The sequence below is a fragment of the Schistosoma haematobium genome, chromosome ZW (assembly GCF_000699445.3).
Source record: "Schistosoma haematobium chromosome ZW, whole genome shotgun sequence".
NCBI classification, from domain to species: Eukaryota; Metazoa; Platyhelminthes; class Trematoda; order Strigeidida; family Schistosomatidae; genus Schistosoma; species Schistosoma haematobium.
In genome coordinates this window covers 82,029,136-82,047,111 of record NC_067195.1, presented here as the reverse complement: position 1 = coordinate 82,047,111, position 17,976 = coordinate 82,029,136, and the positions used below count along the sequence as shown (strand labels likewise).

The window sequence follows — 17,976 nt, the reverse complement described above, 5'->3', positions numbered from 1 at the left end:
TAATGAACTGTAGACTTCTTAGAACGTTTAAAATAATTGCAAAAATTTATTTATTATAGTCATAGATTAAAATAGATGGTGTGCAATGAATGAAATACTTAATCGTATATCTGTAAGTTAAATCTAACAGGTAAATCTACACTAACTCATAATGTTAATTCAAATCCTAAATCCGAAGCAAACATCAACCTGGTGGTACTAAATTTAAAGAACGAAGTAATCAAAATGTATCTCTATTATTTCTTAACGGCAGTAATTCAATCATTTTACTATAGAACATATCAATTTATGATGAAAATGTTAACCCTGTAACTCTAAACACCTAACTCTAATCAAAACAGTGATATGACTTCTGAATCTTTGTTTCAATCCTATTAAGAGTTTGAAAAGATGGGCAATCTATATCCATTAGAACGAGGTTGTAACATTATTTTCTCAATTAGCCAATAGATTAACCTGTAAAAGCTATTAATTGTGTAAAATCGGTTTATACTTTACAATATTATTATTCTCCTTTCTATAAACTATCCATTTATAAAATTCGTTTTCTGATTATTAACAGAGAATTTCCATTTAAGCATTAAAAATTAATGACACGATGTTCAACGAAGGGATCTCTTTTCAACGAATTTATTATGAAGGTGTACTATCGTATATATATATAATGTTTTTGTTAAAGTACTAGTTCCGTGAGGAAATGTGAACACGAATAACCAAGATGACGCAATTGAAGGATGATAATACTATATTACGTAATATGAATAATAACAATAGATTTAGTAGGTTAGTAACGAATTATAACGTGAATGTAGTAAGATCACTAAAACGTCTTCGTTACAATATTTAAAGGTCGTTAAAGGTCATGGAGGTGTAAAATATAAATAAAGTGATATCATGAGCAATTATGAATAAAATAATAAGAATATGTGACATAAGTAAAGGGAGAAATGAAGTAATAATAATAATAATAATAATTTAAGGCCAATATGATGATAACGATAGAACATTCTTCTTTTGTACGTATAGTTGTGGCTTGAGGTCATGGATGTTAAAAGCTTCGGCTATTTTTAAGAGTTGGATACGAAGAAATCTAGGTAGATTTAAACGAATCATATATACAATCTTAAAATCAAATTGTAGATCCGTAGAATGATTACAGTCGATTAAGTATTCAAGTAGAAAACTCCTAACTGCCTTCCTTTAACAAACTTACTAATAACTTACTAAGTCTATTGTTGTTATTCATATTATGTAATCTATTATTGTAATCCATCCATTACATCATCTTGGTTATTCCTGTTCACATTTTCTTACGGAACTAGTACTTTGACAAAAAATTTGATATTTATATACGATTATTCAGTTTGATAATAAATTCGTTGTAAAGAGATCCCTTTGTTGAACTTCATGTTTTCTGATTAGCTAGAAATTAACTGGAAATTCATTGCAGTTATATAAAGTTCATCTTTATATTATACTTTTACAGACTATTCAATAGACACAATAAAACCATGATATTTAAAAATTCATTAGTAAAACTGATCATTTCTAATTTTGTTTGAACATTCGTTTAAACATTGTTTATTTAATTTATACGAATATTTGTCGAGATTAGAATGAATGGTTCGACAGAAATTGGGTGCCAAGTAAAGAGAAGTTATTATATGTGAAAATTATATTTGAAATAATCTCAGCGATTGGAATTTTGAATAAGCTCTATATTTCTTTGATGGTTTTGATTTTGATTATTACCGTGAAGAAGTCCAGATAAATTAGCTGGACGAAACGTTGGAATTATTCTAATTTCAATCACTGAGATTATTTCTAATAATAATTTTCACATATAATAATAATTATTATTATTAGCTTTATTCAATATCATATTTTTGGTACAATATAGAATTCTCAGCACAAAGTATTTCAACAGGTTTTCGTTTCTTTCTTCTTGGTTGGTCCTGACGATAAATATTGAGTGATCGCCAGTTAGATGTTAGCAGTCCAGTAAATGAACATCTGGATAATGTGCATTCTTTTCGTTGTGTATTGCCAGCAACCACATTATCTCTTATTGGACTTTTTGTAACTTTGACAACGAATGGTTGTACACTTTTCAGAAATGCATCAGGATAGCTTATGCGATTAATAGACATAATGATATATTAAAACAAACAAAAATAGATAACTTGTTGAAATATCTAGATGGCAGGAACAGGTAGCCCAGATGCTCAAACAGGCCGCCAATCGTAAATACGATTTAAATTCCAAAAACAAAAAACAAAAAACAAAAAAAACAGTAAAACATTTCCAATTTCAAATTATAAAATTGTATAGAGGGAGATTTTAGTATTTTAAAAACACAAATAGAATAAATATCTTAAATCAGACAAACATTCTTTTTTATCTCTTAGAAAGGAACGTTGGATACATGAACAAGAGAATTAATTTTATAATTTTAACATTTATCCATATTGGATATTAATTCACTTAACATTAGTAACCTTTTTTGTTGTTGTTGTTGTTTCGAATCCATAAATTTAAAAGGTAATTAAATACAATGATAAATGTTTCAATTGTTTTTTTCTAAATGCATAAAGCTCATTCAGAATTGATAAATGTCATTTAGTATATTATAAAATTGTTAAGTGTTTTTAATTTTCTGTGATAATATTGATCGTGGATAAGCGGTGTTGAGGAGTCTTACACTATAGGATGAAACGGCCGTTCAGTGCGTTCAGATTTTCCATGTTGGTCTAATTTTAATTGACTCATGAACTCAACTAGTAAATTACTATAATATGCACATAACCACTTTATGATAATAATCAATGAATGATTAAATATTTAAATAAAGACTATAGAAATCGACAAAAATATAATCCGTTGTTTGTTTGTTCTTTATTATTAGCTAAAACTAGTGGAATAGAAGATGGTATTTTACCATAGTTACTAGTATTCACATCAACGTATATGGTTTCTAAGGTACGATTCACAATCTCTGAGTGTAAAATCAGTGTATTCAACTTATTATATTTGAAATAATCTTAGCGATTGAAATTTAAATAATTCCACCATTTTGTCCAGTAAACTTGACTGAATTGTTACCCTTGAAGAAGTCCAGAAAAGTATACTGGACAAAACGTTGAAATTATTTTAAATTTCAATCGCTGCGATTATTGATTATAGACTTACTTAAGTAATAGATATATGTATAATTGAAGTAATCCAATGTGTCATTGAATAAAAACAAAGAGAATTCAGCGAAGCAAATTTTTCTTCTCGATGAAATCATTTACTTAAGCTGTACATTCGTGTTTATAGTTATTTGGAAAATATATGTCTATAGAAGGATAGAAAAGATTGTATCATAAATTGATTTGGGACTATTACGCGATAATCAAACGGTAAGGAAATAAAATAATGGTGACAATAATTTACGGGTCAGATAATTGTCCAATTTAATAGTTGAGTTCACGAGTCAATTAAAGCAAGACAAATATGGAAAACCTACAAGCACTCGACCGCCGTTTCATCTTAGTACGGGACTCCTCAGCACTGCGCATCCACGATCCCAACTCACGAGATTCGAACTCAGAACCTATCGGTCTCACGCACGAACACTTAACCTCTAGACCACTGAGCCGACCTTCATCAAATGGTGTTAATGGTTAACTTCAACCAATCCACGAAATCGAGCGACACATCCATTATAATCTTCAGTGAGTAACAATCTCACAACAGACCCGGTTGAACACCACTGGTAACGATGTAGTGATGGAGAACACAGGTGAGGACAACGGAAGTATTTGAAAACGAAATCAAAGAATATCTAACTAAAATCGGAAAACCATACGGTAAATACTTAATTTGCGAATATATCAATCCACTGTCTCAAACTTCCCTGTCTCTTTTGCAAATATCAGTTAATCATCTCAGATTTAATTGTTCCTGTATATTCATACCAACTGCTTTCTGTGTATATAAGTAGCTCACATCACAACAGCTTTTCATTAGAACTCCAGGAAATACCTCTTGAAGTCAGTCACTAGTGAGCGCAATTTTGTGGATTGGTTAAAGTTAAACATCAACACCGTTGGGTACTGACCGAACCAGTGGTCTATAGGTGAAACGTTCGAACGCGAGATCGACAGGTTCTGAGTTTGAATTTAGTGAACGGGATCGCGGATGCGCGATGCTGAGGAATCCCATACTAGAACGAAACGGTCGTCCAATGCTTCCAGGTTTTCCATGGTAGTCTACTTTTAATTGACCCATGAATTCAACTATTAAATTACTAAAAAATCTCCACAAAACCCCCTTCTGATAATTGTACAATTGACAGATATGAAGAAAAACGATAAACATAAAGATCATAATAATAAAAGCTGAATAATAATCAAGTTAATCTGTTTTAGGTAGTAACAATAATAACTGATTACAATTTACAATTACTAAACACTAATTTAAATAAGCCAATAACAATCAAATAAAAATGAAAAAAGGAAGAAAAAACCGAAGCATACCACTAAAGGGAATTAGAGACAAGGAAGGACGAGAGGTTGTACGAATCATTTTTGACCTCAATGTTCGGGCTTGTGTTGGTGGATTGCCACTGCCTCAGCACCATATAAGATTTTGATTCGACTTCCCTTCGATCCAGTTCCTTTGACTGTGTAGATTTCTTTAAAGGAAAATTCTTTCGAACCAATGTGTTCATAGTCGATTAAATGTTCCTCGATTATTGCGTAACCTCGTTTGATCATAAGAGTCTCGTATCAATCTATGATGCAATCTTTTCTATTCTTCTGTAGACATATATTTTCCATATAACCATAAATATGAATGTTTAAATGATTTCGTAGAAAAGAAAAGTTTTCTTCGCTGAATTCTCTTTATATATTTATAAAACTTTAACATCTAAAAAATGGTCTATAATGACTACTTATTTAATAAGGAATAAAGATAGTTCACTGAAGGAATTTTTTGTTTTCGAAGATATATGTTTTTAGAAGCGTACAATTTGTAATTATAATGATGAACCGAAAGAGACTACATCATAAATTGTGCAGACATTTCAATGACCGAAAGAAGATTGAGTAATTGTCTACTGGTTAAGGAAGAATAGAGCATCGAAAATAAGTTATCGGTTAGAAATACCAATTATATCAATAGGCATCTATCTGTTTGCTTGCTCTTCTGGAGCAAATTACATTAGTCACAAAAAGTGAACAATTTTTAAACGTATCTGATAAAATTATCCTAAGTAACTTTTAAAAGAAGGATGCAAAATAATCAATTGCCTAATACAAGAGAATCTTGTCAAATTTCAGTGGGTTACTCTACATCAATCACCATTAGAAATCAATTACATACCCAAACGACTAAAATTGATGGGAAGTCAAATCAAAGAATTGTGTACTGCAAATGCTTTGGTTATTTGCCAATTCAAGTCTGAACTCTGCGTACAAAACCTGTCATACTTCTGTAGACCTAATACACTTTTCCAATATATTTTCAATGTTATGCATAAAACATTTTTAGTATAAGTTGATTTTGAGATGGTAGAGAAGATTTTTAGCTCTGGTGGATGATTTTGATGGAGTTTTGTTCTCAGCTCTGAGAACAAAACTCCATCAAAATAAGTTAATTTCACTTTTTAATTAATACTCAGTTATTATCGCTGTTTAATAATTTTTTTCAGAACTACTATTCAGTCGTTACTATCACATTCATGTTCTCCATTTCCCCCTCATATGTTTCAAATGGAAAATTAACTTACTTAAATTGCTTTAGTCTTTCTATTTATTCACCGTTGATATCTAAATTATTATTCAAACATCTTATAATTGAAATTTCCGAACAGTTTACATTGTAATTTCTTTCCATTCTCTTATAGAAGGATATTTCTATTAAATGAACATCAAATATGACTGTGCAGCATAAGTGAATGACGTCATCGGAAAGGAAAATTTCCTTCTATAAATTATATTTATTGTTTATTTAATGATAAAATTGGTTAGGCTAGTTACGTGAGTGCATATTTGTTTAAAATAATTATACTACTTAAACAACACCAAGTAGTTACATTCGACAAGTAAATTATTTACTATGGATCATCGTTGAACAACCAATTGAATGGAACTCGTTATCATACATCAACTTGCTTGACTATGATAAGGCGTTTGACAGTGTGTATAGGGGAACATTATGAAACTTTCTTAGACAGCATGGTTTGAGTAGCTGAGAGAAACGTCAACATCATACGGAATTCATACGACGGACTACAGTGCAAAGTCGTGCATGGAGGACAGCTGACAAATGCATTTCAAGTGAGGACCAGTGCCAGACATGGTTTCCTACTCTCCCTCTCTCTTTTTCTTTTGGTGTTTGACTGGATTATGAAGGTCTCCACATCTGAGAGGAATCACGGAATGCAATGGACAGATTGAGATCAACTAGGACTTCACAGATGATCTGACCCTTCTATCACATACATACATACACACACACCAACGAATGAAGATGAAAATAAACGGTGTAACAGCAGCCTCTGAAGCACTGGACCTTAACATACATAGTGGAGGAAGCAACACCTTCAAATGCAAGATGGAGAACACCAAACCAATCACACCTGATGGAGAAGCTTTGGGAGAGGTCGAAACTTTCACGTACCTTGCAAGCATCATTGATGAAAAAGGAGCGTCTGATGCAGACATAAACGCAAGGATTGGCAAACCAAAGACAGGATTCCCACAATTGAAGAACATATGGAACTCAAAACAACTTTCAACCAATATCAAAGTCACAATCTTCAATACGAACGTCAAGACTGCCCTATTGTACGGAACTGAAAAGTGGAGAACTACTACAACCATTATCAAGAAGGTACAAGTATTTATGAATAGTTATCTGCGCAAGATACTTAACATCTATTGGCCGGGTATCATCAGAAACAGCGTATTATGGGAAAGGAAAAACAAGCTTCCAACTGAAGAGAAAATTAGGAAAAGACGTTGAAAGTGGATAGGACATACATTACAGAAATCACTAAACTGCATCACGAGAGAAACGCTAATTTGGAATCCTGAGAGAATAGAAAAAAGTGGCAGACCAAGAAACACACTACGTCAGAACTTGGGAGCGGAAATGAGAAAGATGAACAGCAACTAGAAAGAACTGAAAAGGAATTTCAAGGACAGACTTGTATGAAGAATGCTGGTTTCGGCTCATGCTCCTCCATGAGGAGTTATAAGCGTATGTAATTAGGTAAGTAATCTATTTCTCGTTAGCTTTATTGGCCTAGTTAGCAAAACTCTACTCTTCTTCCTCGCTAATAATTAGTTCTTCGTTTTAACTAGAGTAATGAGTGCTAGAAATCTGCTTTTCGCTCTGTATCTCACGTAATTCAAAGCATTATTTATTCGGAGAGATTTCAAGTAGTTAGGTTCATAGTGTCATCGTATTATTAAAATGAAGACGAAAAACAGCTTTCATCCTACAGATACATCGAAATCTATAAATTCATTTTGTATTGTTTATTTAAGTCTCCTCATTGATATTTAGGACTGTGATTGATCAGTCTGTTATTGGCATATGTGCATCCTGTGAAGATTATCTCGATATCGCTTTGAGTCCCAAGCATTGTAGGCAGAGATGGATGTTGACTAGCTGTGGAATCCGGCCGATGAGTCCCAAATACGACGAAACGCGCATCCCAGATTCCACTGGTAACCACCATCCATCTTTGCTTATATCAGAATCTCTGTTTTTTAATGCCTTTTAAAGTTTGTAAGAACAAATGTGTAAAATATTTTATCATATCTTTTCTGGGCAGATTTTGAAAATGTTGCATTTAATTTTCTGAGATTATGTCCATTGTTAGATGAGTTCAGTTAGATAACTATTTAAAACTAGGGAGCCCTAGATCTCTTTCATATTGTAGTATGAAACCTGGTTACAACGTCCAGCGTAAAACTAACTATGAATGGGATCCAAAATTCTTAGATCCGGCACTGAACTACTTACATTCATTCAGATGAGTCGGAATTCACTAATCCACTCTTCAATCAACCCTCACTGTAGAGGTGCCATTATTCAGAGTCATTCCTAACATTTATATCTGGAATGAAATGATTAAGTGACACAAATTAACCCTTGAATGAACCTGAAGTAAGTCTAATTATTGTATCAATTCAAAGATTTCACGCCTAATTTAATGATTATGCAAGAGGTTAATATCTCATGATAAATTTTGGTGAAGGAAGATGAATATCGATGAAACTGAATATGAAGTTTTTCAGTCTATATAAATAGACAAAATTAATGCAACTTTTGGTTGAACTGGGTATAGATTTTGATAGAACTGAGTCTAAAACCTCAAGATCACAAAATGAACATTGTCGGAAGATACAATCAGATTGTGCAGAATAAAAGACAAAACAATGAAACTTTAATACCGTGGTTTGTAAGACAGACGATTACGTCGTCTAAAACCTATTTAAATGGGAATTTCAACAAACGGGGAACAGAAATAAATTAGATATTATCTAAAAAGTAGATAAACTCTTCATAGTTTCAGACACTCATGTGCACAAACAATTGTAAATGATTAGGCGTTTATAGCAAGACATCAGATATCGAAATAGAAATTCAAATGAATTTGAATAGGTGACTCGTAGAGAAAAGAACATATGACTCACTGCAATGTTGTGTATAAACTGTTTGACATAATATGAACTACTTATAAATAATATTAAGTAGTATCATGTTTAATAAGCATGAAAATCTATTCTTTCAGTCAATATTAAGTGGTAATATTCGTTAAGTAATCATTGGATGTCAGGAAAAACTGGAGAGCTGTTTTATCCCAGTGTGAAATTGCTTCGCATTACGCATTCAGAACCCTACTGAGGATCTGACCTAGTGCCTCGACATCTTGCGGCCAGAGTTAATGGGCCTTACATTAGGACGAAACAACTGTTCGGTAGGTATTGGATTTCATTAGCTTCTTGTGACGTAATCTTCAATAATTCGACAATCTCTACAGACATCCATAGAAACCTCGTGCATATTTTAAATCAATAACTGGTTCAAGTTAGATATCCATTGAAAATCAAGAAGCATCTGAGTTCTAGTGAAGAACTGTGATCAATGGGCTTCAACCTTGCGACGAGTGGGGTAGTTATCTTTCTACAGAGTTTAAAGAAGATTGTGCAGTATCGTGCATTGATTGAAGTTAGACGTTTAAACTACTGGGTACTGCCTCACCGATCGAAACTTAAAGCGCTAGCCACTAGATCTGCAGATCTTGGATTCTATCCCTGGTGGTGTCATGGATGCACACCCATGAAGAGTTCCATACTAATTTGGAACAGTTATCCAGTCCCTTGTGTCTTCCAATAACTGTTTAACTAGAGGTAGTTTTGGTGTAAACTATAAGATTCAACAATTTCCACGGACTTGACTACATTAATATAATATTCCCTATTATTCAATGCACAAAACTTTGATTGAGGTAATGAAATTTATTTTGTTTTGTCACAAATACTTGAACCAACAATTATTTGATCTGAATCTTAGCTACAACTCATTAGTATAGGTTTATTTAGTTGAAAAATTGTATACAGTGATAACTTTCTCGTGGTTATGTGATGATAAACCTCATTGATAAATATCAGAAAAGACTCCGTTTAACTTAAAAGTTTTAATGACTATTCACAAAAATGTATTTACCACGTTTTCATTGCCAAAAACTGAGAGTTTAATAATTATTCACTGTTAAGTCAGTGTTTAGTACTTATGAAGTACATCTTGCCTAGTACTTTCGGTTAGTTATCCGTTCATTTAGTGAGTAAATGCTGTATATTATTTTACGTCCTCTACTTGATTACGACAGAATACGATATACAACTAATGGCACTCGAAAGTGTAGAGCCTCACAGTCTCAATTCAGAATATGGAAGAAGCAGGGGAAGTGATTATTGAGCAATAATCAAAAATGTACAGAAAATCATTGGTATTTACAGTTATTAGTATTGGCTATACCATCATTATAATTCAGCCAATGCACATGAAGGCAAGCTATGCTATTGTCCAATCGTAGCATGTCACGTAAGTATTCTAGAAGGCTCTATCAGGTTCCAGCTAAACAGAATGTCCTCGGCTCCTTTAGAGCCTCTGGAGGCTTTATCATGTTATTCAAAGCCATCCTAGCATATTACATATTTCATTTGAAGCTCTAACTTTTATAGTATTTGTCTTTTCATCTATCGTGTCTAATTTAATTATGAACAATTTCCGATAATTTTAGAGACTTAAAATGGAAATTTCATTGAAAATTCATAGTTCATATGCAACACTCAAGCAAAGAATGACAGACAAATCTGGTCAAAAACTGTAAAATAACGTTTAAATAAGACAAAATATAAATATTTCTTTTTCAACTAAAAATTTACTGAAGTTTCCTCTATCCTATCTAGTTAAACAAAGAATCATTAATTTCAATAGTCGAGATCATGAGTAAAATGAAACTAGACCACCGTGAAAAGCCTGAAAGTACTGGATGGCCGTTTCGTCCTATTATGGGACGCATCAGCAATGCGCATCCACGATCCCACTCGCGGGATTCGGATCCAGGACCTATCGGTCTCGTGCGCGAGCGCTTAACCATTAGACCTTTGAGCCAGCAGCCAACGGTTTTAACAAATAACTTCAAGTAATTCACGAAATCGAGCGACACATCCACCATTTTCTCCAGTGAGTTACTATCTCACAATTGACCTGGTTGTGATGTGCGAAGATGAATTTCAAATGAAAAAAACGTTTCATTTGAGATTAACATCAACTGGAGTACAAATCCAAGTTAATAAACATTCAACTAACTATTCAATATAAAGCTTGAATACCTTTATACTTAATCATGAAAATGTGTTGATAAATGACTATTGTACTGACAAATCTTAGAATAAAATGAAACAATTATCCAATATCTACCAATCAGTGAGTTTTGATAGTTGATAATAATTTATAATGAAAATTCATTAATAAAACTCAATCAGTATAATAAGAACTTACATTTATTATCAGTCATAATTAGTTGAGAAAAATAAGGAATAGAAAAACTTTATTCAGTTAAAAATCATTCATCAAAAACTGATTTAGACCTGGAAACAATGAGTTCTGTTCTTAATGATGTTGTTATTATTTATGTGATGAGTTATAGATTAGATGAAGAAAGTGTTATGTTTCTAAATATTAACCATTTACAGTTTTTTTTTTAAAAAAATCTCAAATACTTTAAGACATAAATCGAAATCGCTCTTACTAATTGTAAATAATTCAGCGTACTGTGAGAGAGGACAAACTAGCTTCTAATTGAAGAGGAAATTAGGAAAAGACGATGGAAGTGGATAGATCATACATTATGGAAATCATCAAACTGCATCACGAGACAAGCGCTAACCTGGAATCCTGAAGGGAAACGGAAAAGAGGAAGGCCGAAGAACACACTACGTTGGGAATTGGAAGTAGACATGAAAAAGAAAGGATGGCCTAGGGCAAGGTTTGATGGAGAATGCTTGTGTTTGGCCTATGCTCCTCCACGGAGGGTAACAGGCATAAGTAAGCAAGTAATTGTAAACAATTAATTAATAATTTCAGTACAATGCAACTAGCTGGATACGATTAATAATTTGTCACAAATTCCATTTAAGCAGGGTATTGAAATACCAGTCTATAGAGAAAATTTATAAATGTCTATTAAGGGTTGTAGGCTGTTATTAAAAATTCACTGATTGAAATCATGAGTCCATTGAATCTAGATCACCATGGAAAAACTGGAAGCACTGGACGGCCGTTTCATCCCAGTATGGGACCCTCCCAGCATTGATTATAATCATTATATGTTCACTAGTGACCAGCTTCAAGAGGTATTTCATGGAGTTCTAATGAAAAGCAATGACTAGTGGAGTTCAACCAGGTCTGTTGTGAGATATCAGCTCACTGATGACAATGTTGTACGGTGGCGCAACTTCGTGAATTGGTTGAAGTTAGACATTAACACCATTGGAAGCCGGCTCACTGGTCTAGTTGATTAGGCGCCTGGCACGAGAACGATAGGTCCTGAGTTTGAATCTCGCTGGTGGCAGGATCGTGGATGCGCACTGCTGAGGAGTCCCATACTAGGACGAAACGGTCGTCCAGTGCTTGAAGGTTTTCCACGGTGGTCTAGTTTCAATTGACTCATGATTTCAATCAGTGAAAATTTCTAAAATTTCCACAAAACCCCTTCTGATATTATTAAATATATAAAATAATTCACCGAAATCTTAGTGGCTATTGATTACTTACTGGATAACCAAGGCTAAACGTGAAGGTTACAAAGTAGATAGATAGATAGATAGATAGATAGATATCTTTTTGTACAAAAAGTTATAGGATTAATTGAGCTTATAAGTTTTCATATACACATTAGCAAAGAATTTTAGGCAAAATCTGTTTTATATAGCTAACAGTAATAACAACAAAAAGTATCCTTATCTAATTCAGTGTATCTTCTATATTATAAAACTTAATTCTTTGAAATGTATAACATTTTCTTGCGAAGATCCTTCGATAATTGTTTCAAAAGGTTATCAGAAGTTAGGAGAATATTTAAAATACATTAAATGATCAATGTTCGTCAAAATTTTATGAGAGAAACCTAACAAGCGACTGATTACACTTTACTCATTCTGATAGGACTGTGCTTTCTAAAAGTTGTCAGAAGCTCACGGTCACATACAACAGTGTACTTAACAGCAATTTTTATAAACAAACTGACCCCCAAATAAAAGCTTTCAAATCCTGTAGGCTCAAGAAGAGGTTAAAAAGTCAATGTTTAAACGTTCAACTACAAGATATATCACTTTTTTAGACGAAAAACAAGTCTAACCATTTCCTTTCTATGTGAATTATTTACATAAGGTAATTTTTATGGACTACGTAATTATGTAAAACCAATGGTTAATTTTTCAGGTAGGTATAAATTTTCTAAACATTTCTGTTTATATTTAAAATGATTTTCCTATTACCAATTGATGTCAATTGAAAGACATTTGAAAACTAACAAGTCATTGAAATCTGTTTTCACTTAATTCTGAACCACTCAATAGTATTCAACACTAACCTTTAGATGCTATGATGGACACCAAAATATTTGAATCAATGTATAAAAATACTACTGATTTTAAAAATGTGTATGGCATATGTGTAGTCACTATTACATATTGTTAAAGAGTCCAAAATGATGATGAAATACCAATCTAATACTGTCAGGGTTAAATGCTTATTAATATAAATTAAAATGTTATCAAAACAGTATCAATAACATTTTAATTATCTCCGGTTATAATCTTCACCCCATTGCACAAGCAAGTGGATATCAGGACTCAGTAGCTAAGTGGATAACGCGATGGCGTTTGAAGCGAACGGCACTGAGTTCAAGTCCCAGAGTGAACATCAACTCTGAGATGCAAATACATCCAGCTGACGAGTCCCAAACAGGACGAAACGCGTGTCCTGGATTCCACTGTCCATCTTTGCTTACAATAACCGGTTATAGTTTAATCTTATTCTGTTAATGAATCCAAGCACAAAAATACACTAACACACACGCATACATACATACACACTTACATACATACATGCATGCATACATATATACATACATACGTACACAACCAGATGCATCAGATTACCAGAGACTCTTCAAATATAACTTGAATACTTCTGCTCAGAATTATATACTCCACCCTGTTTAAAATAATCAGCAAACAGACCAAACAAATAGATGACATAGTTGCCACTACTCGATTATTAGTAGCATTACTAGTAATAATCATATTATTATTATTAATATTATTATTATTATTAATATCATTATTACTATCATAATATTGTTTATTTTCTTGAGCAATAAAATAAACAAACGAAACATGAAAGAACAAAAGAAGAAAAAATGGATAGAGAATATTTGTACAATATCATACACGGGAAAAAAATAAAATGCTGACAACATAAATTCTCTTGTTTATCGTCTCTTCTTCTTCCGAATCTTATTCTATGTCTTCTTCGTTGTTAATTGTGGTCGTTTTAATCACTGTTATCATTGCTGTTATCGACGTCGTTGTCACTCTGGTTAGTTGTTGTTGTCGTTTGTTTTAGTAGTTTTTTGTTATTGTAAGAAAAGAAAAACAGCAACAAAATAGAGCTAACAGGAATGAATGGTCAGTGGTTGGAGATCATTCTCAAACTAAATAACAATCTGACATTTGAACTGAATAAAAGTATGTGTGCTAAGATAGAAAGAAAGAGGTAGGAAAAGAAGGGTGAAAGAACAATGATATTTTTAAACTGATTCACTATGGTTGAAATTGACTTTGTACGCATATATATGGACGTGTGTTAAAATTGTGAACCTAGATAATATACTTTGCTAAATAAAAGAATTAAATGGTTGAATCAATTCAAAACATGTACATATATGTGTAAATACATGTATACATGTATGTGTGTGGGTGTCTGTATGTATATATCACTAACATGAAAATGAACCTGCTATTTAAAAAAGACTGAGATGGTTCACATAACAACACAATGCTATTGACAGTATAAAAGGAATGTTATATAACAATAATAACGACCATAACGACAAATATTAGTAATTCAGTAGAAAAAAAGAAACGAATTCTTTAAATGATGGACCCTTAGGTAAAGGAAATTCATTTTCTGTTATAGAAAATACACTACACAGAATTATATTGACTATTATTACTGTCAGTAGTATTGGTGTTCTTGATAAGAATTATCATCATAATAAATGGTAGATATATATTCGTCGTATAGATATTAGTGATTACTATATTTGCTTATATATCTGGTATGATTCCAATATATATATATATATATATATATATATATATATATATATATATATATATATATATATATATATATATATATATATATATATATCGCTCAAGTAAATTAATGGACTTAATGAGAAATAAATAAATAAAGATAACTCCAGTAATTTACAATATGTTCAAGATAGGGAGGTATTAAAAAAACTATTGAAGAACAAAATCTCAAATTAACATAAAGACATGTATGTGAGAAATACGAGACAGAAAGAGAAAGAGCATGTGAATGAGAAACTATTTTATAGAAAAAAAGTCATCAATAAAAAGGAAACATTGGTGCTTTATATAGTAGTTCGACTGTCTTCTATCCACTACCATTACTCCGTTCTTATCGTTGCTCACTTATTCTATTATTTCTCATTTTATCTCATACGTTTTGTCAATTTTTAGGTAAAACACTCAATAGAAGTAAGAGATTCAAGATGAAAAGGATTGTCAAACGAATCTATCAAATAACGGTTTCAATATAAATTAGTTACATATGTATCCGTAGCTATATATTTATGAATATGTGATTGTACATAATTATATATATAAAGAGAAAGAGAAAGAGAAGGATGAATGTATATTATATTCAAATTTGATTTAGATTGCTACAAATAGAGTGTGTATATGTTGTTTTTGTTGATTCCTTTTGTTATGTTGTATGTGTATGCATATGTATACACTGTTAACAACAATCTAAATTCATTTGAACTGTATATAACTTGTAACACTAAGGAACTGGTCCCTTAATTTTCCTGATTTAATCATACATTTTACAATCCAGTCTTCTCAATTTGTATATATATCCTATTCACACACACATATATATATATGTGTGTGTTTGTGTGCCTATGTGTACATCTGGACTAATTCTCACAACACACTTATTTTTAGTTATGAAATATGATCATTTGGAATGTGGATTTTTTTATCTTCAGTTTATAAAAACATTTCTAAATGTATATATATATATATATATGTATATAATAACTTGAGAGTAATATCTAAAGGAAAGTAAGTAATGTATGTAAAAATTTACGGAAAAAGAATTATTTCCTCTTTCTTCCCTACACAACCTTAGTGTGAAAAAAAAAACAACTCATTATTCAATATGAACAAAGAAATAGATAACATTCATAGACAATAATCATATCGGTAATTAGGAAGGTATGTATGAAAGTAAAGGTGAGTATTTGATTTGATCTGTTTATATGTAAGTGTTGGTTTAATGATATAATAAATAATATTAATATTATCATTTCATACAGACAGATATGTACACAGCCACAGACTCAAATAGATAGATAGACAGACAGACAGACAGACGGACAGACACAATCTGAAATACTTAACACTTCATAATCACACACATACACATCTTACCATTTAAACAAGAACAATTCGTACATGAGGAATAAGAGATAATATAAAAAAAACAAAGGATGATAAGAAGTGGGGAAAATGAATATCAACATGACAAAATCCACAGCTAAACTTTCATTTTCTTATTTATCAATAATGTGTATATGAGTGAATACTTTCTGTTAATATTATCTTTCATCTTATTCATTATAATTCTGAACTCTTATAAGAAAACAATCTCTAATATCTATGCCATTGTTGTTGTTAATGGTGGTGTAATTGTGGCGATGATATTAGAAACTCTTCAATATGTGATTATGATCTTTTGTTTATCACATTGAATTTTCAAACAAAAACAAAAAAGAATTTGAATATTAACTAAATCATTAGTACATGCATGGGAGAGAGAGAGAGAGAGAGAGAAGGAATACATGTACATATATGGACATATATATATGATTATATACTACATAGAATATAAAATTAATCATTTCCAATTTCATTATTCTAATAAAAACAAACAATAAATAACAAGGAGAAAAAACAACTAACCAAACAAACTAATAAAAGAGGAAGTAAGAGATAATGTATATTGTGTAAGGTCATAATAATAATGATATAAGAATGATCCGTTTTTTGAAAGGCAAAACATTTTTATTACAAGTGGTCTCCATTTTTCTGTACAGCAGATCAAAAAGGAGAGAAAAAAAATTATTGATAAAATAAAATGTAACCAAAAATCAAGAAATAAGGACAGAAGAAAGAAAAGTATAAAAAAATCAAATCAGATTTCATTCCACTTTATTGTGTAACTTTTTTCTGCCTCCCTCTCTCTCTCTGTGTGTGTGTGTGTGTTCATTTCCTTTTTTTCCATTTCTATTGATCTGCTCATATACTAATCTGTTTCTATTGTTAATCTGTTCATTTTTCTATCTATCTAACTGTCTGTCTATCTATCTGTCTGACTGGTTACTTGTCTGTCTACCTATCAATCTTTTTGAATTCTTTTTTTTTCAATAAATCTATTTTGTAAATAACTTCTACTTACATAAAATTTAATTAAAAGTTCAGTTATATTGTTAATTTTTTTTCTAATCCATGTATCCACTTAGTTACTTTTAATAGATAATATGGAAACATTCAAAATGTGATAGAGATGAAGAAACCATTAGTTGTTATTTGTTGTTGTTGAAAAACATGAATTCTGAAAGATTAAAAATTACTAATTAACAGTGTTGAATAGATCAGTGTTTCAAATGATTATATATATATGTATATATATATAAGCATGAATTGAGAGGGGGTTTGAATTTGGTCCTCATATATATATTAATATTTTGAAAATCTGTAGTCGATTTTGTAAATAAATCTCATGGATTACTCAAAAAAATATTCAATATATATATATATACTACATATTACATTAATAAGTAGTATAATTCTATTAGTAATAATATTGGCCACATATAATAAACTATGAATTAGGAAAGACAGATATAATCAAAATGTTATTTGGAGTTTCATTTGTTTATTTATTTTTAAATGTGGACGCCGATCTAATGAGTACTGAGATTAATAAACTTGAATTTTTTTTTTTGATAAACATATGTATGTACGTGTGTTCATGTATATGTTCACTTTTGTTTGTTTTTTTCCTCAATAATGATAATAT

At 31.3% G+C, this 17,976-nt stretch overlaps 1 protein-coding gene across 1 annotated transcript in view; it reads right to left on the bottom strand.

Moving 5' to 3' along the window:
• MS3_00004531 (uncharacterized protein) overlaps positions 1-17,976 on the bottom strand; it is a 358,189-nt gene that overhangs the window by 124,179 nt on the left and 216,034 nt on the right. The gene's annotated exons all lie outside the window — the stretch shown is intronic.